Genomic DNA, 26,412 nt, shown 5'->3' on the forward strand with positions numbered 1-26,412 from the left:
ATTCTACCTCTATTTAAGAATTCAAGATGCATGAGAATAATCTAAATCTTGGTACAACATGGATATGAGATACAGTTGCTGGAAGGTTGGTGGTATTCATGTCTCCGCTTGCATTGGATATGTTCCTAGTCCCGTTTGCAACTTCATCACTTGTGCTCCTTCTAACTCGTCTCTTGGGTACCATCCTTGTGCGTTCCCGGTCTTGCAACCCTTGAGGTAAATCAACCACTCTTGCCTTGGTAGAAGGAAGTGGTACGCGGGTTCACAAGGAATCTAAGGCCAAACAATGTGACTTCAACATGCATAACTTTTCTTCTTCTCTAACCCTCTCTCCAATTTGTTTTCCTTCTTTCTCTCCCTTCCTCTTCATCATCATCATCATCTTCTTCTTCTCTTCTCTCTTCCTCTTCTTCTCCTTCTCTCTCTCCCTCCTCTCCTTCTTCTTCTTCTCCTCTCTCTCCCTCTTCCTCTTCTTCTTCTCCTCCTCCTCTTCTTCTCTCTCTCTCTCTTCTTCTCTTCTCCTTCTTCTTGTCCTTCTCTCTTGCCCTCGTCTCCTTCTTCCTCTTGTCCTCTCTCTCCCTCTTCTTCTCCTTTTTCTTCTCCTCTCTCTCCCTCTTCTTCTCCTTCTTGCTCTTCTCCTCTCTCTCCCTCTTCTTGTCCTTCTTCTTCTTCTCCTCTCTCTCCCTCTTCTTCTCCTTCTTCTTCTCCTCTCTCTCTCTTCTTCTACTCTCTCTCCCTCTTCTTCTTCTTCTTCTTCTTCTTCTCCTCTCTCTCCCTCTTCTCCTTCTTCTTATTCTCCTCTCTCCCTCTTCTTCTCCTTCTTCTTCTTCTTCTTCTTCTTCTCTAGTCACACGGGGGAGCAGTTGCCTAGTGAAACGAGGAGGGGGGGAGTACTTTAACGGAAGCCCCCAGGGGGGGTGCTGTAACCGCGAGCAGGGGGCGCGTTGCCAATGGAGGGAGGAGGCATCGTCTAAAGGCCAGGGAGGAGGGGCCTCCCTGTAGTGAAGGGAGGGGGTGAAGGCTCCTCTTTATAGGGGGGAGGAGGTATGGGGGGGGGGGGGAAGAGACGGCTGTCCGCCGCCATCTAGGGGGCTACATGCCCCCCTCTTGTTACTTACTCTCTCTCTCTCTCTCTCTCCGCCATGCACATGACAGGGACAGAGAGGGAGAATTGAAAAATTTGCATTAAATAGAACTTAAGGGGGGGTTCTCATCGGGAGAGGCATGAGGGGAGCATGGGGGTCACGGGGGGGGGGGGGGGAACATTACATCCTCTCCCCCTTAGAGGAATCGAGAAGTCCTCATCTTGAGAAGAAACTGGGGAAGACAAGCACTAGTGGGGCTTATGACCTGTAGGTTAGGACCCACCATGCATCCGCTACGCAATTCTAATCAAGTAGTATTCAGTCCTTTAATGTTTTCGCTCTGATACGAACTGTAATGTGTCCATCCGTCAAATTGAGGGGCACGTCTTAGTAGTCCATCGAGAGATCAATCTAGAAGACACTGCCCGGCACTCCCAAGGAATGACACGGGGTTTGCCAACTAGGGTCTCCCAAGTCTGCCTTGCAAGGGAACTTATCCGGCCATTCCCACTAGGATCGACCTGAAGTCCGGGTTCCTAGTAGTCGGGTCTTTCTAACAGCCTTCTAACATCGGCCTACAACTGCTCCACTTTGCGTAGATACAACTGGACCTAAGTAGACTCATTCCGCACTTGGTTCAAAAAGAATGGGAAACAAGAGGGATGCATCCCTCGACCTCTCTACCCATAGGGCATAGTCCCCTAACATGGTATGAATCAGGGTTTCAACTTACAAGTTGGAAGGTCCTTGTCTAACTAACGTTTGCATCAAATAAACTCCATTGAGGAAAGCTCTCGGCTAACCAAGACCACCCTGCCATAGGATGGACCCGACAGTCACATCCACCATGCTTCCCTCAAGGGTTGTTTTAGTTATCTAATTACCTATCACATTATGTTTGACACATAAAAGCAGCTTCCTTAATTAACCCGTTAATCACAAGTTCCTTTACGTAATTTAGGGCACAAACATGAAGACAAGATAACAAGATCAAACACTTTCTTAACTTATCTTCAGATTAATGTTTGTCTCCCGCCCATATAAGAGAATTAAGTGTCCCTTTTTGCCTCCGCAGAAAAATCCTTTCGTCTTCCGGCAATAAAAACCCAAAGGTTTATCCTACCAAGATTCTGCCTTGTAACTAGTATCAAGGCCTCGAGATCCCATCTCGTGTAACGTGGAACACTTGTGTAGTGTCCGAAGGCATTGTGATTTACGGCCAGAGCCCCCCCTAGCACCCAAGCGTCCTCTTACGCCAAGTAATTTCCATGGAGAGACCTCTCACGGCATGTCCAGTCCACATTCCCGACGTAGATTCATAACCCCCTTGGTTAGGGTTTGGCGGTTCGCGAGGGGTAGCTAGCACCGTCCTTCCTTAATTATCCCTTTAGGAAATCAACCACAACTGAAGCAACCAGCTTAATAACATTTACTAGGGAAAACATCCCTTTTGTTTCCATGGAAATCAGTCATCTCAGACCCGGCCATGCAATCATCAATCACAAACAACTTGGATTAGCATCCAAAACCACATCAAGCAATCACCTTGCTTATGATCCACCCTTCCTTAGTAAGATTCTCTCCTCTCACCAACACAACCAGTCGACATTCACTTGGAGATACCCTTTTCAAACAACCAAGCATAACTTGGGTCAACAATCCATCATTAACAAGATCAACCTTCATTAAAACCATTTCAATAGTTCCAAGCAACATGCTTAGCATAAATCAACTACCCTAAAGTTCGCTCTCCCCCTTAGGTTAGGGCTTCAGAAGGTCAATTTAACAAATTCCTTCTAGATCCTTTAATTGAACTAAGTGATTTCACCTTCACCTTTATTAATCATGGCTACCTAATTAGGGTAGAAGATCAACCCATCCTAAGCCCTTTAATGGTGAATACATGTAATTCTACCTCTATTTAAGAATTCAAGATGCATGAGAATAATCTAAATCTTGGTACAACCTGGATATGAGATACAGTTGCTGGAAGGTTGGTGGTATTCATGTCTCCGCTTGCATTGGATATGTTCCTAGTCCCGTTTGCAACTTCATCACTTGTGCTCCTTCTAACTCGTCTCTTGGGTACCATCCTTGTGCGTTCCCGGTCTTGCAACCCTTGAGGTAAATCAACCGCTCTTGCGTTGGTAGAAGGAAGTGGTACGCGGGTTCACAAGGAATCTAAGGCCAAACAATGTGACTTCAACATGCATAACTTTTCTTCTTCTCTCACCCTCTTCCCAATTTGTTTTCCTTCTTTCTCTCCCTTCCTCTTCTTCTTCTTCTTCTTCTTCTTCTTCTCTTCTCTCTTGCTGTTCTTCTCCTTCTCTCTCTCCCTCCTCTCCTTCTTCTTCTTCTCCTCTCTCTCCCTCTTCCTCTTCTTCTTCTTCTTCTCCTCCTCCTCCTCTTCTCTCTCTCTCTCTTCTTCTCTTCTCCTTCTTCTTGTCCTTCTCTCTTGCCCTCGTCTCCTTCTTCCTCTTGTCCTCTCTCTCCCTCTTCTTCTCCTTCTTCTTCTTCTCCTCTCTCTCCCTCTTCTTCTCCTTCTTCCTCTTCTCGTCTCTCTCCCTCTTCTTCTCCTCCTTCTTCTTCTCCTCTCTCTCCCTCTTCTTCTCCTTCTTCTTCTCCTCTCTCTCTCTTCTTCTCCTCTCTCTCCCTCTTCTTCTTCTTCTTCTTCTTCTCCTCTCTCTCCCTCTTCTCCTTCTTCTTATTCTCCTCTCTCCCTCTTCTTCTCCTTCTTCTTCTTCTTCTTCTTCTTCTTCTTCTTCTCTAGTCACACGGGGGAGCAGTTGCCTGGTGAAACGAGGAGGGGGGAGTACTTTAACGGAAGCCCCCAGGGGGGGTGCTCTAACCGTGAGCAGGGGGCACGTTGCCAATGGAGGGAGGAGCCATCGTCTAAAGGCCACGGAGGAGGGGCCTCCCTGTAGTGAAGGGAGGGGGTGAAGGCTCCTCTTTATAGGGGGGAGGAGGTATGGGGGGGGGGAAGAGACGGCTGTCCGCCGCCATCTAGGGGGCTACATGCCCCCCTCTTGTTACTTACTCTCTCTCTCTCTCTCTCTCCACCATGCACATGACAGAGAGAGAGAGGGAGAATTGAACAATTTGCATTAAATAGAACTTAAGGGGGGGTTCTCATCGGGAGAGGCATGAGGGGAGCATGGGGGTCACGAGGGGGGGGGGGGGAACATTACATCCTCTCCCCCTTAGAGGAATCGAGAAGTCCTCATCTTGAGAAGAAACTGGGGAAGACAAGCACTAGTGGGGCTTATGACTTGTAGGTTAGGACCCACCATGCATCCGCTACGCAATTCTAATAAAGTAGCATTCAGTCCTTTAATGTTTTCGCTCTGATACCAACTGTAATGTGTCCATCCGTCAAATTGCGGGGCACGTCTTAGTAGTCCATCGAGAGATCAATCTAGAAGACACTGCCCGGTATTCCCAAGGAATGACACGGGGTTTGCCAACTAGGGTCTCCCAAGTCTGCCTCGCAAGGGAACTTATCCGGCCATTCCCACTAGGATCGACCTGAAGTCCGGGTTCCTAGTAGTCGGGTCTTTCTAACAGCCTTCTAACATCGGCCTACAACTGCTCCACTTTGCGCAGATACAACTGGACCAAAGTAGACTCATTCCGCACTTGGTTCAAAAAGAATGGGAAACAAGAGGGATGCATCGCTCGACCTCTCTACCCGTAGGGCATAGTCCCCTAACATGGTATGAATCAGGGTTTCAACTTACAAGTTGGAAGGTCCTTGTCTAACTAACGTTCGCATCAAATAAACTCCATTGACGAAAGCTCTCGGCTAACCAAGACCACCCTGCCATAGGATGGACCCGACAGTCACATCCACCATGCTTCCCTCAAGGGTTGTTTTAGTTATCTAATTACCTATCACATTATGTTTGACACATAAAAGCAGCTTCCTTAATTAACCCCTTAATCACAAGTTCCTTTACGTAATTTAGGGCACAAACATGAAGACAAGATAACAAGATCAAACACTTTCTTAACTTATCTTCAGATTAATGTTTGTCTCCCGCCCATATAAGAGAATTAAGTGTCCCTTTTTGCCTCCGCAGAAAAATCCTTCCGTCTTCCGGCAATAAAAACCCAAAGGTTTATCCTACCAAGATTCTGCCTTGTAACTAGTATCAAGGCCTCGAGATCCCATCTCGAGTAACGTGGAACACTTGTGTAGTGTTCGAAGGCATTGGGATTTACGGCCAGAGCCCCCCCTAGCACCCAAGCGTCCTCCTACGCCAAGTAATTTCCATGGAGAGACCTCTCACGGCATGTTCAGTCCACATTCCCGACGTAGATTCATAACCCCCTTGGTTAGGGTTTGGCGGTTCGCGAGGGGTAGCTAGCACCGTCCTTCCTTAATTATCCCTTTAGGAAATCAACCACAACTGAAGCAACCAGCTTAATAACATTTACTAGGGAAAACATCCCTTTTGTTTCCATGGAAATCAGTCATCTCAGACCCGGCCATGCAATCATCAATCACAAACAACTTGGATTAGCATCCAAAACCACATCAAGCAATCACCTTGCTTATGATCCACCCTTCCTTAGTAAGATTCTCTCCTCTCACCAACACAACCAGTCGACATTCACTTGGAGATACCCTTTTCAAACAACCAAGCATAACTTGGGTCAACAATCCATCATTAACAAGATCAACCTTCATTAAAACCATTTCAATAGTTCCAAGCAACATGCTTAGCATAAATCAACTACCCTAAAGTTCACTCTCCCCCTTAGGTTAGGGCTTCACAAGGTCAATTTAACAAATTCCTTCTAGATCCTTTAAATGAACTAAGTGATTTCACCTTGACCTTTATTAATCATGGCTACCTTATTAGGGTAGAAGATCAACCCATCCTAAGCCCTTTAATGGTGAATACATGTAATTCTACCTCTATTTAAGAATTCAAGATGCATGAGAATAATCTAAATCTTGGTACAACCTGGATATGAGATACAGTTGCTGGAAGGTTGGTGGTATTCATGTCTCCGCTTGCATTGGATATGTTCCTAGTCCCGTTTGCAACTTCATCACTTGTGCTCCTTCTAACTCGTCTCTTGGGTACCATCCTTGTGCGTTCCCGGTCTTGCAACCCTTGAGGTAAATCAACCGCTCTTGCGTTGGTAGAAGGAAGTGGTACGTGGGTTCACAAGGAATCTAAGGCCAAACAATGTGACTTCAACATGCATAACTTTTCTTCTTCTCTCACCCTCTTCCCAATTTGTTTTCCTTCTTTGTCTCCCTTCCTCTTCTTCTTCTTCTTCTTCTTCTTCTTCTCTTCTCTCTTCCTCTTCTTCTCCTTCTCTCTCTCCCTCCTCTCCTTCTTCTTCTTCTCCTCTCTCTCCCTCTCCCTCTTCTTCTTCTCCTCCTCCTCCTCTTCTCTCTCTCTCTCTTCTTCTCTTCTCCTTCTTCTTGTCCTTCTCTCTTGCCCTCTTCTCCTTCTTCCTCTTGTCCTCTCTCTCCCTCTTCTTCTTCTTCTTCTTCTTCTCCTCTCTCTCCCTCTTCTTCTCCTTCTTCCTCTTGTCCTCTCTCTCCCTCTTCTTCTCCTTCTTCTTCTTCTTCTCCTCTCTCTCCCTCTTCTTCTCCTTCTTCTTCTCCTCTCTCTCTCTTCTTCTCCTCTCTCTCCCTCTTCTTCTTCTTCTTCTTCTTCTTCTCCTCTCTCTCCCTCTTCTCCTTCTTCTTATTCTCCTCTCTCCCTCTTCTTCTCCTTCTTCTTCTTCTTCTTCTTCTTCTTCTTTTTCTTCTTCTTCTTCTTCTTCTTCTTCTTCTTCTTCTTCTTCTTCTTCTTCTTCTCTAGTCACGGGGGAGCAGTTGCCTGGTGAAACGAGGAGGGGGGGAGTACTTTAACGGAATCCCCTAGGGGGGGCACTGTAACCGCGAGCAGGGGGCGCGCTGCCAATGGAGGGATGAGCCACCGTCTAAATGCCAGGGAGGAGGGGCCTCCCTGTAGTCAAGGGAGGGGGTGAAAGCTCCCGTTTATAGGGGGGAGGAGGTATGGAGGGGGGAAGAGACGACTGTCCGCCGCCATCTAGGGAGCTACATGCCCCCCTCTTGTTACTTACTCTCTCTCTCTCTCTCTCTGCCATGCACACGATAGGGAGAGAGAGGGAGAATTGAAAAATTTGCATTAAATAGAACTTAAGGGGGGGTTCTCATGGGGAGAGGCACGAGGGGAGCACGGGGGTCATGGGGGGAAGGGGGGGACATTACATCCTCTCCCCCTTAAAGGAATCGAGAAGTCCTCATCTTGAGAAGAAACTGGGGAAGACAAGCACTAGTGGGACTTATGACCTGTAGGTTAGGACCCACCATGCATCCGCTGCGCAACTCTAATCAAGTAGCATTCAGTCCTTTAACGTTTTCGCTCTGATACCAACTGTAATGTGTCCATCCCTCAAATTGCAGGGCACGTCTTAGCAAATCATCTATGAAAATATTTAGCTCTTTAGGGGATATATCAATGAATGTCTTGTCAATCGTTCTTTGCCAAGATCCATCAGCATTACATAGACCAAAAGCCATTACATGGTATGCAAAGGTACCAAAAATTGTAATGAACATCATCTTTAACTTATCCTCTTCAACTATGGCCATCTGATTATAACCTGTGAAATAGTCCATGAAAGAGTATATCTCTTGCCCTACCAGTTGATATAAAATCTGATCGATAAAGGGAAAAGGATAATAGTCCTTCATTGTTTGCTTGTTCAATTTCTTAAAATTGACACAAGGTAGATTTTATAGTTATTTTTCTTCACCAAATGCTGGAAGCCAAAGAGAAAATTCTAATGCTGTTCCAAGGAATCATCACAACCAATTCCCAATCAAGTGGTTAGGCCAATGGAACGATGGGTAGACGATCACGGCTATGAGTCAAGTGTATTGAATGTCCTTAGTGAAGTTAAGGATACGATGAAGCACTATACGGACATGATCACTGAACAATACAAGCAAATAGTTGTTGATGTCAATTTCCTTAAGAAGCAACAGAATTTGATAGGGAGTCAACACTCTAAAGAGGGTGCCCCCTCAAGATTCAGTTGTAAGTGGTGTGATGACCAGTATTTCCCTAGGAATTGTCCAAATGTTAAATGTGATATATGTGGCAAGTCCGACTACTTAGCTAGTACCTATTGGAGCAAGATTAGCTCTCTCCAGTAAGGCAGTAAATACCTTAGGTCTAGTTAACCATCTAGTGCAAGGGAATAATCTCCAACAAGATGAGGGAATGAAACAAATACTACAAAGAGGGAAGGCTATTGTAGAGGAGCTACCTAGTGGCAGCGGAGTCAACCTTATTGAAGCTCTATATATCAATGACACTAAAGCTTCTAATCTATGGGTTATTACAAGAGGTCACCCTGATAGACATAAGTACCATGTCCAAGCCAAGATATCAAATCATCTCACAATAGGGTAATTACATCCAATAAATATCAAGAGAGCATATACATGTCACAATGAGTTCCAGTATCTCATTGTAATAAGCTCCAACTCAACCAGATAAACCAAATTCTTTGTAGTACATCCAAGTGTCAATGTGGCTTAGTACATATAAAGCCAAGTAGTTTCCATTGAGACAAAAGTAGGATGCAAAACGAGCAAGAAAAGCTCAAAACATCATGTGCATAAGTTGAGAGCATAAATCCCAATAGCTTCATCAAGTCCATAATTACATAAGCCATTGAAGTAACCAAGGCATGTAACCATAGCAATATTAATGTAACGAAGCTCAAATCTCAGCTCAAAATTATGCTATAGCATATCAAAAAGTATACATAATAATCAAAGTAGCTATATATCCACTCAATATATCATAAAGTATCAATGAGCATTAGGCATAATCTTTTCACTGATAAATGCTTGTTACCCTATTATTATAGTAATGAAATGATAGTGAAGTTTGAGATATTTCAAGCTCAAATGAGTCCCAAAAGCCTAGCCACACCATCTGGGCACCAAAATAGTATCCCTGAAGCATCAAACATGCATTATAAAATTTACTACTTGTTGTCCAACTAGCAAAGTTTTGTTTTTTGTAAAATAGAGAATAGAAAATTGCACAGAATCAACTCTATGTGTCCATATTTGTAGCTCTCATCACACTCTTTGCTTCTAGATATGGAAATTTGGCATACTCATACAACTTGACATGTAACAATCATGCCCAAGTTATGGACTCATCCATATCCAAATTTGTAGCTCTCATCACACTCTTCATTTCTAGCTATGGAAATTTGTCATACTCATACAACTTGACATGTAAAACAACCATGCCTAAGTTATGGACTCATCCATATCCAAAGAAAGTTAAAAATAAAAAAAAGGTGTTACCATTCTAGTCATACTTGGCATAATGCTCAAACTCTTAGGGGTTGAATCCTCTTCTCTTGACTACAACAACTGCTCATCTTCAAGGACTCATTGTTCCTCACCCTTTGTCATGGTGCACCTTGTACAACAAGATACCATAAGAGAAGTATGTGTTTCTTTTTAGTCCAAGTCTAATTGACAGTCATATATCTTTGCATAACAAAGCCACCTCTTCATGGCTTGAACTTGATTCCAAACCAAAAGAATATTTTTCACCTATGTTGAAACAAAACATCTGATAGCAACAACCTTGTGCAACTACTCAATCAAAGAAAATGGATTTCCAAGGGAAAATCAAGAAAGCATCAAAGGATTGATAATCTCCATCTAAGAATGTTGACCAATCTAAATCTAGAATTTCTAAGACTGAGACTACTTCCAAAACTAGTCCAAGGATCCAAATGCATAGTCATCTTTGATTGTCAAGATTTACCAACCCACTAAATTAAAAGCTACTACTTCTAATTCTGATATGGAACCCATGTCTTCATCTTTGCAACCAAGACTATCATTTAAGTTGACGAACAAGCTTCTCGTGCTTCTAACTCACAAAAGGACACAAATTATAGCATAGAGAGCAAAATGAATTCATCAATTCACGAATCGTATTATTCTCAGCTACAAGTTATAGAGCATTCATACCCTAAGTTGGTCAACTGATCTATTAACCGTGATGCAAGAAGGAGAGAAGAAAATTCAAAATAGGGAATAATGCGAAAAAAGGCACCTTGACAAATGAATAAGAGAGGAAAGGCCAAAAGTACAAAAGGTCAAGTCGAAGGTAAAGGCACATTTTAAAATGCAAAGGCATCACTAAAATTTTGTAAAAGAGTGCTAGGCCCCCTCCTGTGCAAATTGTAAAATCTAGAAGAGTGTAGGTGAAGGGATAAGGAAATTAGAAGGGAATAGGGAAAGAGGACCTTGGCAAGATACCCGATCATGTAAAAAAGGGGATGGGTGCTAAAGGGATTTAGGGCTTATATATAAAATCAAAAAGTGAATGAGAAGCTCATTCTTTGATGTGTGGCTAAAGTGGCTCCTTCTTCCTCCCTTCTTCTCTCCTTCTTGCTTGTGTGTGCTTGTGCTTGAGAGAGGGAGTGTGAGAGTGAGGGAGTGAGTATGTGAGGGTGAGGGACCATGGTGGAGAAGCTCTCCATCTTCTCCTCTCTTCTTATCTTCTCTTCTATTCTCTTGTCCCATGCATGGCTATGGAGGATGGAGCTCGAAGGGGGAAGCTTGAGGTTGCTTAAGCTCGCAACTAGGATCGTGGAGCTACCAGAGTGCTTACGGGAGGAGGCCACTTGTTGGAGCATCAAGGTAAGCTCACTACACCCCCAGGATCGGAGGCGCATCGGCTAGGTGAGAGATAGTCATTAGATCTTGCTTGTAACACTTGAACAATAAGTGGTTCGTGGGTTTTGGTGGTCGAGTCGAGCTCCCACTACATTTTGGTTCTTTTGTTGGAACCAATGGATTCAAGCTTGAGCACTTGTGTGCTTCAAATCATGCATCAAAGTAGGGTTTCATCATCGAATCGATGCTTGATGTAGGTAGGAGATTTTGGAGTTTAATCTTCTATGCAAGTAAGTGTTTTGGCTTTTGATGATTAGACAAGTAGGACAAATCATTTTAGTACTTGATTTTTGATTTTTGTTGCATTTAGAGAAGGATAGGATTGAGACCCAAAACATAGCAAAAACAAGGGGAAAATGGGGTTGAAAACCATTAATAAGGCATGATTTTTGTTGCATTTAGAGAACGATAGGATTGAGACCCAAAACATAGCAAAAACAAGGGAAAAATGGGGTTGAAAACCATTGATAAGGCATGATCACTAATGGGGCAATAATTGGGCAATGGAACAAAGGTTTAAGACTCAAGGAAGGGGGGGTGAAGGCTCATTTTTAGCTTCAACACACAGAGAGAGAGAGAGAGAGAGAGAGAGAGAGAGAGAGAGAGAGAGAGAGAGAGAGAGAGAGAGAGAGAGAGAGAGAGAGAGAGAGAGAGACAGACTTAACACTGAGCAAGCTTCTTATGAAGCGGCTCATTGATAATACATCAATAGGGCAGAGTACAGTAGCCTTAGCAACCTCATTACTTACAGGATTAGGAGTCACCTAGGGCTCCAAGAGCCAATCAAATATCCTTGCAGTCACAAAGCAACTAGATAAATATCAGTCAGGCAATGACCCATATAGTTTTGTAGAGCAATTCAAGCATGTCTACCGAGCTAATAGCCTCATTGATCTTGCTCAGCACTCACAAGCTTTTAGTCTATATCTAGGTGATAAGGGTGGGACGTGGTACATGAGCTTAGATGCTATAGAGCATAATAAATTCAACAACCTCAAGAATCTATTCATTAAGAGATTCTTTGAGATTGGGCACTTTGACAATCTCATAGTTTGGCTGATGAATGTCAACGAGTGCATGCGAAGCGACCTTTTGGAGTGAGCTTTTGAGAGAGACTTTTTTGGAAACCTCAAGTTTTATTCCACATAGTCCACTTGGTCCTCTTTTTCCTTTGGGCATATATCAAGCACCAATGTTGCTCCTCCATTGCCATCACCATCGCTGCCACCACCACCACCACTAGTGCTGCCACCACCAGCACCACCACATCTTACTCTCACCCTCCTCATTAGAGCCACAACCAATTCTCCTCTCTCTCTCCTCATATATTGGGAACCAATCACCGACATCTCTCTCCCCTTCAATAACATTACCACCACTAGCCTCGCCACTACACCACCACATCTTACTCTCCTCCTCCTTATCAAAACCACAATTCATTCTCCTCTCTCTCTCTCTCTCTCTCTCTCTCATATCTTGGAGACCCACAACATGCATTTCCCTCTCCTCCTTTCCCTCAATAACACCCTCTCTCTCTATATATCTATCTCTCTCTTTCTCTTTTTTACCTCCAACTCTCTCTCTCTCTCTCTCTCTCTCTCTCTCTAACAACACATTAGTAGTTCTCTCTCTCTCTCTCTCTCATATGTTGGGGATCCAAAACATCCATTTCTCTCTCCTCCTTTCTGAATAACGGCCTCTTTCTCTCTCTCTCTCTCTTTGTCTTTTTCACCCCCAACTCTGTCATATATATATATATATATATCATATTTACAATACAAAATAATTTCTGCAAGCAATTTGGATCTAGTTCATATTATGGTGATCTTTGGCAAGTGTACTATTGTTTCACAAATTGACACATAATGACAGTAAAAGATTATCATAAATTTAATCATAGCTAAGCAAAGTGATATATGTTTGTATTTTCTCAACAAAATAAAATGTTTTTACTCTAATAATTAGCAAAGTCTTTGCTTTGCTAGTCACACTATAGGTGACATTGGAAAAGTTCTTATCTTTCCAAATATGAGATGTAAGTTTTCTTCGGTAAGCATGGGTTGATGTAGAAATATATCTTCATTTGCATCCATTCCAAATACTCACTAAACATTTTTCTTTATACATAGCTCTAGAACCTTATTAAACGTTGGTTAAAAAATAAAAACTCATTATTAAAGCTTACATATTTTTTTATTATTTATTATGGTGGCAAGAAGGGATATTGATTGGTGAAAACAAGTATAAATTTGAGAGAGAGAGAGAGAGAGAGAGAGAGAGAGAGAGAGAGAGAGAGAGAGAGAGAGAGAGAGAGAGAGAGAGAGAGAGAGAGAGAGAGAGAGAGAGACCATCATCTTGGTCTCTCATTGTGCATGTCTTTGCTAAGTTGACATCATGTTGTTGAAATATTAATATTCATAGGCTATAAAATATAGTTATACTTCTTTGAACTAATCATATGTGTGTATATGTGTGTGTACACATGTTAAGACTTCTAATATACATCCATAAATACATGCACACATAAATATGTATATATTATAATGTAATGTCCCCATTACTTAGTTTATTTTAATAAAAAATGTGTGTATACATTCCAAAGAAAATTGATTTATGTTGCACATCCACACATGAAAAAAAATTGTAGAATTCCTACAGGTTTTACAAGAAGCAAGACTGGTTTACTAGAATAGTCTGAAATCTCCAGTATCATGTTTAGATGACTTAATTTCCACTTTAGATGGATCCAAATATATACTGTGACTTATTTGAAGGAAATAAATCGTCCAAGACAAAAGATTAATAAAAATAACGTGATTTACAAAAATTGTTAATTTTGCATATTTTTATGGATTTTCGCAATTTTGCCCACGTAAGCTTGTCAGATGCGTTCCGATCGTTTTGAGTACTCGAACAACTATATTTGGAGTTCATACAATGAAGTTATGATCCAAACATGTTGCAGGGCAGAAATAAACGAAAATCTTTGTCATCGATGATGTCATCAAAAACGCCAAAAAGCAGACGCCCTCTCTTCACCCCCCCGATTACTGCATAAACAGGATAGAGCATCACATCAAAACACACACAGACACACAACGACCCATGCAGAAATCTCTCCGCTGCTATGGATGCGGCAAATCTCTACTGCAATCAACCGAGTCTCTCTCTTTCTCTCTCTCTCTATCCACCCCTATGCGGAAGCGCTGTCCGAACCCATCAAGCTTCTTCCATGGCTCCCAAGAGACATCAAGATGCTGAGTGAGGTCACGCTCAAAGACCTTTCCAACATGAGGAAGTGGTCACCGTTGTTGCTAATGAAACTCAACACGATGCTGAAGCACAAGCAGAAGTTAATCCTGAACCCATTCAAACCGAAGAACCAGCCATTCCGCAACAAATCGAGGTTGCAGCTATAAACTATAGTCATGATGGATGGCCAAACGGAGATAATCAGGTTAGTACCTAAGAAAAGGATCACAAATAGTTAGAACTTAGTTAGACTTGTAAAAGCACGTTAGTATTATCAAGTGCTTTTTAGGAAGGAACACGGAAATTGATGAAGAGGATAGATTCTATGCATCGCATTAACAACTATGTTAAAATGTCTTATGGTTATGGCTGCTTTTGGATTTGTGAATGATAAATTATGGCTCTTATTATTCCGCACTTGCACAATCAGACGAATTGTAGATTGTGGTGGTTTGGGACATTGGGGTCCCCAACCCAATGCTCCCTTACACTCTACGGAGTGTGGAAAAACTCACATGCGGGTGGGGGTCCTGCACTCCCCAAGGAGGTAGGTGTTTTTTATTTTAATCACTCGAGCACCTGAGAGGGCAAAGGGCCGAGTGGTAAGTGCCCCTGTTATGTAGGATGGCTCCTGAGGCTCAGGGAAGCGTAGAGGGGCTCTAAGCCAGTAAATTTTTCTATTGACCATCTATTGACCACGGACGAAGTGTGATAACATACAGCCTAATCCCGAGGGATTGGAAGGTCCTATCCTAGGTTGTTGGATGGTGTCTTTTTGCCGAAAGACGGTTTTGTATCACTCTAAGAGTGATGGTGAAATAATGTATTTGATTTTCGAATTGTTTGTTATTACTAAAGATCGAGTTTAATGAACCCACTTTAACGTAGTAATAAAAGAAAGATGATTTTATATGTCCAAACAGTGTGGTAGTATGCTTTGCTAATTAGAAAACTAAGCAAACCCATCATAATATAATATAATACAAATTCTATCAATCCATAGTACTAGCAGAAATTATTTTTGGGTTGCAAGAGAGAGGGAGAGGGAGAGGGAGAGGGAGAGGGAGAGGGAGGGAGGTAGTGGTGATGGTGAGATAGGTGGCATAATTTTTGAGAGAGAGAGAGGGAGAGAGAGAGAGAGAATGTGTGTTGTGTGAGAGAAGAGAAAGAGAGAGAGACAAAGAGAATGAACTACATGTAGAGAGAGAGAGAGAGAGAGAGAGAGAGAGAGAGAGAGAGAGAGAGAGAGAGAGAGAGTGTGTGTGTGTGTGTGTGTGTATGAGTGAGTGAGTAAAGGTGGTGGCAATGGTAGTGATTGTGGTAGAGTTATCGACGCAGCGGTGGTGGTGACAGTGATAGTGGCTGCAGTTGCGGCAATGGTGGTGGTGGTGGTGGTGGTGGTGGTGGTGGAAGAGGAAGTGGAGGTGGATACATCTAAGGCTAGAATAAGTGAACTACGTGGAATAAGAATAAAGGGGTTGCCAAAAAAAACTCGCTCAAAAAACTCACTTCTTGCACTTCCCCCCATCATGTGGATGAATGCAACAATGCCAATGACACCTAGGATGTTTTGAATACTCTCTTTGGATCCAAGTCAAAGAGTTCCAAGTTTGGACTTCAATTGAGTTTTTCCGTCTTGAAATGAAGCCTCAAACCTCACTTGCTTCTCATTTGAATTGCATGAAAAGTCTCCTAACTCAACTTACCGATATTGATTTACGCATTGATGAAGATATCTCAATTGGTGTATTGCTTAAATCCCTTCCTAGTCCTGAATATGACAATGTTTTAACAACTCTCGCCAATATGCCAGATCCACGACTAGTGGAAATAAAAGCTTCTTTGCTTGAGGAGGAGAAGAAGAAAAATAAATTCAAGCAAGAATCTCCACCTACTGCTACAAGATCATCTACAAGAGAGGAAGTACTTTACCGCAAATCATTTTCTGGCAAAGGAAAATATAAGTACAATGACACCATCATTTGTAATTTCTGCCACAAGCCAAGCCACAAAGACAGGGATTGTTTTTCAACGAAGAAAGCACAAAGAGCCTATCTCATGAGCATCACCGACAAAGAAGAGCATGATGAAGAAAAAGACCAAGAGCATCAAGAGGAAGAACACAAGAATCTCAGCATGGAAGTGAAGAAGAAGGGGGCCTCTAAAACTCCTTCAACTTTGTTTGATGACCGTTTATTTTGAATAAAGATGTAACCCCGGCACATTAACCTCGTCTTGATATGGTATACACCTCTGACCCAATTCTCCTACACCTTCCACACCACTGAGAAACCACATCCCTACATTGGTCATGGATGACTGAGTCACGTCATGCCTAAACTATTGTATATCCTGAGTTTGAGAGGGGGTGTTGGTAAATCAAACTCAAGAGTACTAAATGTAAAGAGGGATAGTATCAGTTCACACGGTGCACATAGGACTAGATGTGTGCTTAAGAGTGTGCTAGTGTGAGTGATCTAATCTATGATGTAAGGCAATATGCCCCTGTGTGTATAGGCTAGAATCTAGGAGAGTACCATGTGTGGTGTGGAGAGAATCATGGAGAAATTAGAGAAGAGATTATAGGATCTAGATTCCAGTTCATGGAGTCATCGATGATGTCAAGTTTTAAAATCTCTGTTCTATATATTCTGGCTCTCTCATGAATAAAGTATGTTCATTGTGTGCCTTCTATTGCTTCCGATGCCTCATTTTCAATATCCTCATGTAGATCACCATATAAGAAAGTAGTCTTTATATCCATCTGTATGAGTTCCATATCCTCATATGCAGCAAGCCCAAGATGGTCCTTAAAGTAGTCATTTTGACTACAGGAGAGAAATTTTCATCAAAGTCAATCCCATGTTCCTACACTTGTACCCCTTTGCAACAAGCCATGCTTTGTACTTTGGTGAGGAACCAGGAGTGACTTTCATCTTATAAACCCACTTGCATGGTAGAATCTTTTACCCTTTAGGAAAATGCACCAAGTCCCAAGTACCATTCTTCTCAAGGATTCCATATCTAACAACATAACCTTAAACCACTTCTTATTGTCATGTATGTCCATTGCTTCCTTGAAGCATGATGGTTCACCACAATCAGTCAACATGATATAATCAGTAGCATACTAAGTACCAGGGACTAACCTAACGGGAGATCTCGAAGGTGGATCGACCTACAAATCAAAGTTTCAGCATTTGAGAGCTATGGGGCTCGCAAATCTACATTTACAGCTTATTTTCCTAATATTTCAATGTGTTGTCCTACCACGTCTTACTGTCCTAACTGCATGTTATCTTGCTAAGACTATGGTAGATCATGGGCAACACCTTGTTAACCATTTTTAGTATGATTCCCTACATTTTAAGGGTCATTTAGAGCAAGTATTTGCTGCTGTCCAACAAGCATTCTCTATTATCCTATAGGTACATCTTCCTTGAATACAACCCTTCTTACCTCATCTACCTTTTCAGGTTGTTTATGCATGCGGTCTTCACAAAAGATCAAATCATTGTTGTGTACTACTTTATTTTTCTTGAGATCCCATAATCTATACCCCATTTCACCCTTGCCACCATATCCTAGGAAAATACATATATGGGACTTTGGCTCAAGTTTATTACGTTCTTTCTTGCAAGTATGCACAAATGCTCATAGCCAAACACTCTCAAATGAGCATATGAAGGTGGCTTGTCCGACCACTCTTCCTGAGGAATGCTCCCCCCAAAAGACATGTTTAGTGTGACTGATTGATCAAGTGAACGGATGTCATAATAGCCTCTACCCAAAAACCATGGGGTAATGCATCATAAGATAGCATCGTGCAAATCTTATCGTGAATGGTCCGATTCATACACTCTGTGAGTCCATTTTGGGATGGATTATGAGGGGCAATGAGCTCCCTCTTTATCCCTTTATTGTCATGAAATTTTTGAAAAGAATTTGGCACATATCCCCCACCATTATCATAGCAAAGACACTTGAGTACCTTACTAGTCATGTTTCCAGCTAATGCCAAGAATTACTTGAATTTATCCAAAGCCTCATCCTTATGATGAATAGGATACACCCATACGTTGTGTGTAGCAACATCAATGAAAGTGATAAAGTAGTTCTTTCCCCCTAGAGACAACCTTAGCATTTGACATACATCTGAATGTACCAACTCTAAAGGAGAAGATTTGAATAAAAGAGACTTTTTATGTGATGTTTGAGCATGTTTATCATAGACACTATTATCGCAATGGTCAAAATCAACATATCTCAAACACAACAAAGCAAATAACCCAAATGATAAAGCACTTTCATTCTAGTTTGACTCATGTGTGCCAACTAGCCATGCCACAAAGAAACACTTGGCTACTCGATAATGGCAACAACATGGTTACACACACTAGATACATGCAATGGATACAAGGTATCACTCTTAGAGCCTCTAGGAATGGCCCTAGATCCCTTACATATTTTCCATTTGCCAACCCCAAAAGTAGTGTGATAACCATGATCATCTTGCTACCATGTGATTATCAAGCTCTTCTTGAGCTAGGGTGCATGTCTCACATGATGAAGAGTATAGATTGAACCGTGCTGAAATTCTGGTTGTACACTACCAATGCCTGCACTATCACATGCATAGTTGTCCCCCAAGTGGACAACACCATGTCTCCCACCACTGTAATCAGTGAATTGCTCACAATAGGGTGTAACATGAACTGAAGCACCTAAATCCAAGAACCAAGTATGCATGTCATCATCAAAATCTGCTACTAATGAGTGTGCACTAAAGCAAGAACAAGAGTACTTCACCACTGCTATCACTCTCATGGCTGACTACATTGACTTCCTCTATCTTAACATTGCTCTTCTTTGCAAGCTGGATATCCTTGTTCTCATCCTTCCTATCGTCAATATTCTTACCCTTGCCTTTCTCTTTCTTCCACTTATATTAATCACACTTAAATTAACCTTTCTTGCCACAATGATGGCACTCTACATTCTTTCCCACAAGATTTACTATGTCCTTCATTTTTAGATTTCCTCTTCTATTGAGGCATGTCTCTAGTATGCAATACACTAGAAGACTTGTTGGCTACATTGTTCTATCAATTCAAGTCTTCCATGAGCAAAGAGCTCTCCACATCAAAGTATAATAGTAGTGCATTAGAGTTCCTCATGGCTACCTTGAATGTATCCCAACTTTCAAGCAAAGTGCATAGCAAGAAATTGGCCTTGAACTCACCATCAATATTAAACTTCAAAGTAACCAGTTGGCTAAAAATCGAGTTAAACTCATTGAGGTGTATGGACATGGCTATACCCTCCTTCATGCGGAGATCCATCAACTTCTTTAGCCAGTAAACCTTGCTAGCAGCATTCTTTTGAGCATACAATTCCTCAAATCTTGTCCACATAGCATTGGCAAAATCCAACTTCTCTATGTTAAAAAACAAAGAGTTTGTAATTGAAAGCTCAATCATAGAGTGTATAAGCTCATCTAGATCATCCCAATCTTTTGGCTCTATGCCTGATGGTCATATCCCCTTAATCTTAATAGGTTTCACCTGTTTCTTCTACACCAAGATGTTCTAGCATTGCTTCTACCATATGGCAAAATTATATGGAAGATCTAAAAAATGATTGCAAGTTGATTGCAAAAGGGAAACATACTGGTAAATTGTTTACTCTTGATGTAAGTCTACCTAAAATGGATGCTGCCACATTGACCACTCCCTCTATGTATGTGAGAGTGATTTAAGTATTGTGGTTATTACTATATATGTGGATGATTTGATCATTGTGGGTAATACTAAGACAGAGATTGATAATGTGAAGGGTATTCTCAAGGTTAAATTTGAGATACAAGATTTGGGAGAGCTGTACTATTTTCTCAACATAGAGATAATCAAGACTCCAGAGGGTATATGGCGATTACAAAGATAGTATGCACTATATATATTGAAGAAGTATGGTATGATTGATTGCAAGCCTATTTCTATACCTTTGGATGTAAATGCTAAGCTTAGTGCACATGAGGGTACTTGATTGAGGTTGTCACTATGCATTAGAAGATTTTGGGTAGCCTTATCTATTTGATGATCACCAGGCTAGACCTAAACTACACAATTGGTTTGGAGAGTTAGCTTTTGCAACTTCCATGAAAGCCACATTTGGATGAAATGTACATTACGCTATGTCAAGCCACATGCAGTGCAGTGTGCATTGCGTTATGTCAAGTCCCCATTGGACTATACTTTATTCTACAATGCAAGTGTACTATTGGATTTTCATGGTTATACAGATGTAGATTGAGCTGGTACTATTTCATATAGGAGATCTACCACTTCTTTTATGTTTTCCTTTGGCAATGGTATTGTTACTTGGAGCAAACAATCGATAATTGCCTTGTCTAGTATAGAGGTAGAGTACAGAGGTGTTGCAATTGTAGCATGTGAGGTAACTTTGTTACACAAGATACTTGGTGATTTGCGAATGTAGGTGGATAAAAAGGTTATCATCTCTACTATGATAACCCTAGTAGCATTCAATTGGCTGGGAACCCAATGTATCATGCATGGGCCAAACACATAGAGGTCCATTACCATTTCATTCAAGAATGGGTTCTAGTATGTGATATTGACTTGGTTTATGTCAACGCATATGATCAAGCTATTGACATTTTCACCAAGGCCTTGGGAGTTGAGAAGATTCAACACTTCAGGACTATGCTTGGAGTTCACGAGCTCATGTTGAGCTTGAGGGACAGTGTTTAGATATCAAGCTCTACATGAGCTGGCATCCACTACGTTGTCGTCGCGTTAGGAGTTGAAGGTCTACCACCGGGGCTCTTAGTGCAGAAGAAGAGTTTGGGATACAAGATTCAGAAAGGAAAAATGGATTGGGTTTAAATAAGATTCGGGGATTAGAAACAATTTAGGTACGGAAGAGGAATTCAAGCCTTCTCACATTGTATTTAGCATTCATGAACAGAAGGAATAAGACTAACTTGATTATATCAAATGCTTCAGGATGCATACATCATTTCATAAAGGATATTTTCAGATTTCTAATTCATTTATGAATGTCAAATGCAAGCTCCAATGGCATTTATTTCATGTACATAGATGGATTTCAATCCTTTGGGTCAAGTATAATGATGCTAGAATCAAATACATCCAAGATTTGGGCCAAAGATACATGAAATGAATGGGAAAAGAATAATTTTAGCTTCAGCCCTGTTTTAAAATAGAAAATTCCAGCCCATAAACAAATTCAAAATGAGGGCATAAACTCAAGAAGAAACACTTTTGATCATCTATGAACAATGTCCTGAAGAAAAGAGGTCATTTTCCTCTATTACAACCATAAAAAACCCATGTTTGCTCATAAAAATAGATCAAAATAGTGGGCTGCCCTGTTTATGACTGGTTATTCCAGTCCAAAACAGTCCATAAGTCTTCAATATCCTCACCCTTTGCTTGCCCCAAAGTCACTCAAGTACTTGGGCACAAGTCGGGCTTCATTGGACCAAGAATAAGGTAGAGAAGATGAGAGAAGTCATGCATAAGAGCAGGCTGAATACTCTTCTCTCAGATTTCCTCTCTTTTATAGACAGTTTCAACATGCATTTTCGTCAGACCAAAGAGGCAGAGAAGTGGAGCTCTCACCAAGTTTACATCTTCAGTAGTTGGGCATGTTCATCTTCAGTTTGCATGCTCCACTTCATGTATCTCAGCTCCAGCTTTCCTCCAGTCTTCCTCAGGCAGTGTAGCCCGCATTTTGCGCCAAAAAATGCGGGCTGCTCTCTGCTCTAACCTTGGTCACTTTTTGACCAACCTTAGTCACTTGCTGGTCACCTTAGTCAGTTACTTTTTGTCCCGTGTGGACCCAGTGGACTTTTGACAGTTTTTTGGCAACATTTTTGGGTTTTGTCCATATTTTTGTACCTGAATTAATGTGATTTATCCAGCAGACTGTCAATTACTTCCAGATGACCAAGTTTTAGGTTGCCATAGACTTATTTTTCATAAATGTACATGGTATATTTGCAAATTATATACTAAATACAAAAGAACTTATATAACTAAGGTAGATATTGGATAATAATGCCTGAATTTTGTATGCAAATATCTCATACAATCTTCCAGTGAAACTCTTCTGTGTTTATAAGAATCCCATGATTTATATCATGGACAGTAAACTCTTTGACATTCACCCCCTCCTAACCTACACATCCTCCGGCATGTGCCATTTCATAAGATTACATGTCAAGGAGGGTCTTCTTCTTCATCTTCATTCTCTAAGTCTTTTCCTTCCTGTATGTCTTCAAGTAGAGGACTCATTTCTAAGTCATCAAGTTCATAACTTGAAGATTCTCTTTGTTTGAAGAGTTTGATTCGTTTCCCCGCTATTGGAATCTTGATCATAGTCCCATCCATTTCAGCCAAAGAGTAAGTAGCATTATTATGTACTACTTTTACAACATATGGTCCGAACCATCGCTTGGCTAACTTCCTATGAGCACTATATTGATTATCCAGGCTGCTATCATAAACAAAAACCCAGTCATTCTCTTGAATAACTCTTGGACGGAGTCGATGGTGCTTATCACACCTCTTCTTATTCTTTAATCTTGTTGTTTTTAGCCTTTCAATGGGGCTATTTTAACATCCTCTGGCCTTCTTTCAAGTTGCCTTATGTGTAAAGACAGCAATTCTTCCCTGTTCATGCCTTCATCCCAAGGCAAGATGCTCCATGTGACAATGGATTCCTCAATAGGCATAATAGGTGGCTGTCCATACATGAGTTCAGCTGGCATATAACCTGTTACTGCACTATGGGTTGTTCTATCAGCCCATAATGCGAATGGTAGCATTTTAGGCCATTCTCTCAACTTCCCTTTGCATGATTTTGCTAAAGCTTTAAGAATTGGTTGTTGACCTCTTTCACTCTTACCATTGCCTTCAGAGTTGTAGGCTGAAGTAAGAGATAGCTTAATTCCCAATTGAGCAAAGAAATGGCGAGCTTCATCAGCATCCAATTCTCCTCTATCAGTAGTTACTTTAGCAACACATCCATACCTGCAAAATACTTCTTCAAGTAAAAATCTACAAACAGCATGAGTGGACTTTGTTGTCAAGGCCTTTCCTTCCACTTGATTTGTGAGATCTTCTCTAGCAAGTACTAGATATCTCATATTCCAAATTCCTATAGGCATGGTTACTAAATCAATAACCCATCTATAGTGAATAGATAAAGGATAGGTAGGCTGAAGCCCATCTCTATGCTTTACCATAGAATACATTTGACAAGCATGATAAGACTCAACAAAATGCTCCATGTCTTTATACATGTTTTGCTACCAAAATTTTTCTTTTATTTTGGAAAAAGTACTCCATATGCCTCTATGACCAGCCAATAGACTTTCATGGAATTCTTGCATGACTTGTCTTTGTGTCTTTTTGTCACCTAGGATACGAACAAGCGCTCTTCCTTTCTTTTTTGCATGCCTCCAAAGGTAGCCATCTTTAAGAAAAAAACCATAGGCTTTTCTCTTAATCCTCTTGAACTCTTCATGAGTCCATTCTTCCTTCTTTGTCATAGTACTCAAAAATTGGCCAATTTTTAGCCAATCATCTGCATAATATTCTTCTTTAAAGTGTGAACAAACCATAACAAAGCATGGTATATGCTGTTTACTAGCTGTCCATTGTCCTTCTTTAGTTGATTCATCCATCCTTGCTGATGTAAAAGTTGTATTTAGGTAAGAAAATGCCACACTATTATCCCACTAGAAATATTGCTTCCAAAATAGCATCACTGATAAGGCCCATGCCTAACAAAGAACCCAAAAAAAGAAAACTAATATTTCAACACCAAATAGGACTCCGATGGTTTAGTTGCTAACCCTCCATGTTCTACTAGAACAATCAGTCAATGGTCCTTGACTTCCAACTGTCCAGAGTGTTGTTTATTTTTTACGTTGTTTAAAAAAAATAGTATTGGCTTTCTTTCAATGCCAAAAGAGTATATACATTATTCTCATTCCCAAAAGGTCCCACCCCAAAGAGATGCAAGGCATCAGACGCAGGGCACCCATCAAGGAAATCCCTACAACAGCCTACCAGGACCTCAAAGGCGATGGTTATCTTCTTTTGGTGTTTTGTTTTTCTTTCTTTAACCCTATAGTCTTGACATGGCATTTTTTCTTTCTTTCTTTCTTCGAAGAATAAATATATAGACTCTTCCAAACTTTTGTTATTTGGATTGGATTTGAAATTGTTTTTGTTTTATTAAAGGATCAACTAGAAGGCTAAGAATGCATCACTTAATTGAATAGTCAAACATTTCAGCTCAATAACTTCACTCAAGGAATCTAATCTAGCATATAATACTAGTCACTCTAGCTAGAAAATGTGAAATACGTGGGATCTAGAGCATGGCAGATGCAGAAGCTATGGAGATTGAAAGAGGAAAAAGAAACTCATGAAGACATTGACCTTTGACTAGGACAAATTGTTACACAAGTGATCTAGGTTCCAAGATTGAGACTTGGACTCATAAACACAATCTTGTGTATTGACGGTGACATGACACTTTACTGGAAAGAAAAGAGTACTATCATTGCATTAGAAAAAGAGTGCAAGTACAATGCTTTATAGAAATTGAGTGGTGGTACTTTCTCCTACTGTGCATATGGGATTCTAGTCCTGAGCCCTCACTGCTTCTCACAAAGGGACTAAAGTAGGTGTGATTGCAAATATCTCAACACCCCTCCTCAATCACAACCAAAAGTACAAAGTGTGTAGAGGCTTTAGTGAAAGCAACACCTGCAAAGTGTGGGCACACCATAAACATGGAAAAAACGCCAGAGGTTGTCGCAGAAAAGACTAAGTATGGGTACCACAAACATGATGGACATCCAAAGGCTGTAGCAGGGACCTCACAAAGTGTATAGAGGCTGTAGTACAAGGATAACTGAGGAGTTTACAAGTTTATGTTTGAGGCATTAGGGCTAGGAAATACAAAACTAAAAAAGTCTATGTGAATAGAAGGACTGATGAGGTTTGTCCTTCTCTTGGTGGTCTTCTTCTTCTTCTTCTTCCTTTGCTCCATTTTCTTCCTCTTCTTTGACTGCAACTAGAAAGTATATTCTTTTAGCACATTTCTTCTCTTAGGGTTTTATTTTATTGACATACTCGAGCATGTAAAAAGGAGGGAGCTGAGCGTAGTGACCCAAGGAGAACAGGGTATCGGCCTTAGGTCCTGTCTCGATACCTAAGAACCTACCAAGCCCTCGCAAGGCAATGATCAACTACTCATAAATTTTCCTTTCTTTCCTTTTCGATTTTTATAGGGGTTAGAACCCCTTTTGACACACCTTTGTATTTATATTTAATATCTTTAAGATATTCAAGGTTTCTTTCCCGTTATCATCATTATTATTTTTCCTTTGGCAGGCTTCTCTAACTGCCTCACAACTAACAAGAACTCCTAAAACGACTGCCTAGCAGGCTAGCAGAACAGGGTCACTAGGACTTCCTTCTAAAACAGGTCTTTTGATGTCTGGCAATGTCTTTACAGGAGGCAATGCCTACTCAGACCCCCCTCAAACATTTTGAGCCTAAACCTGGGACTTCATGCCTTGGACGCCGGTCCCCAATAAGAAAAGAAAATCCCCTTAACAAGTACACAAACACATATAGCATAAAAACCACAGTACTCATAAAGGAGAGATATCACCTGGATAGGGCCACAAGAAGCTTCCGCGCAACAAAAGGCTCCTTCCAAGCTCTTCTTTCGAATCTGTCTAGCACAGAACTAAAACAAGAAACCATTAACTGTACCTGCATTAAACAGACAACTGGCCCTCTTGGCCTAATGAAATAAAGCACTTCACCGCAAAAAAGAATCGTCCCTCTTGGCCTAATAAGATAAAACAGTAAAACCTCGCAAAAAGGGCCCTCTTGACCTAACAAGATCAAACAGAATAGCACCTACACAACCTTCCCTGGAAGAATCCAGATATACAATAATATGCTCCCTTCCAAGGAGGAAAAACAGGCTCGTAGCCCTAAACTAAATGCATAAGGTTATGACCCATCCCTCCTGCATATATAGCAAGAGGCGTATGCATAACATGTTGTCTAATCAACCTATGGGTCCAGGATAATAACGGTAGATTGGTCTCGGCTACTCTTTGCATCACCCATATCAACCATCGTCTGCCATATATTGCATGTTCTGATAACATACCCCACAAGCGACCCGGTCCTATTTCATCATTGATCACAATATCCAAACTAGGACCACAATTAAAGA

Source organism: Lygodium microphyllum, chromosome 6, assembly GCF_053477565.2.
Source record: "Lygodium microphyllum isolate KBCC chromosome 6, Lygodium_microphyllum_v1.1.10, whole genome shotgun sequence".
Taxonomy (NCBI): domain Eukaryota; kingdom Viridiplantae; phylum Streptophyta; class Polypodiopsida; order Schizaeales; family Lygodiaceae; genus Lygodium; species Lygodium microphyllum.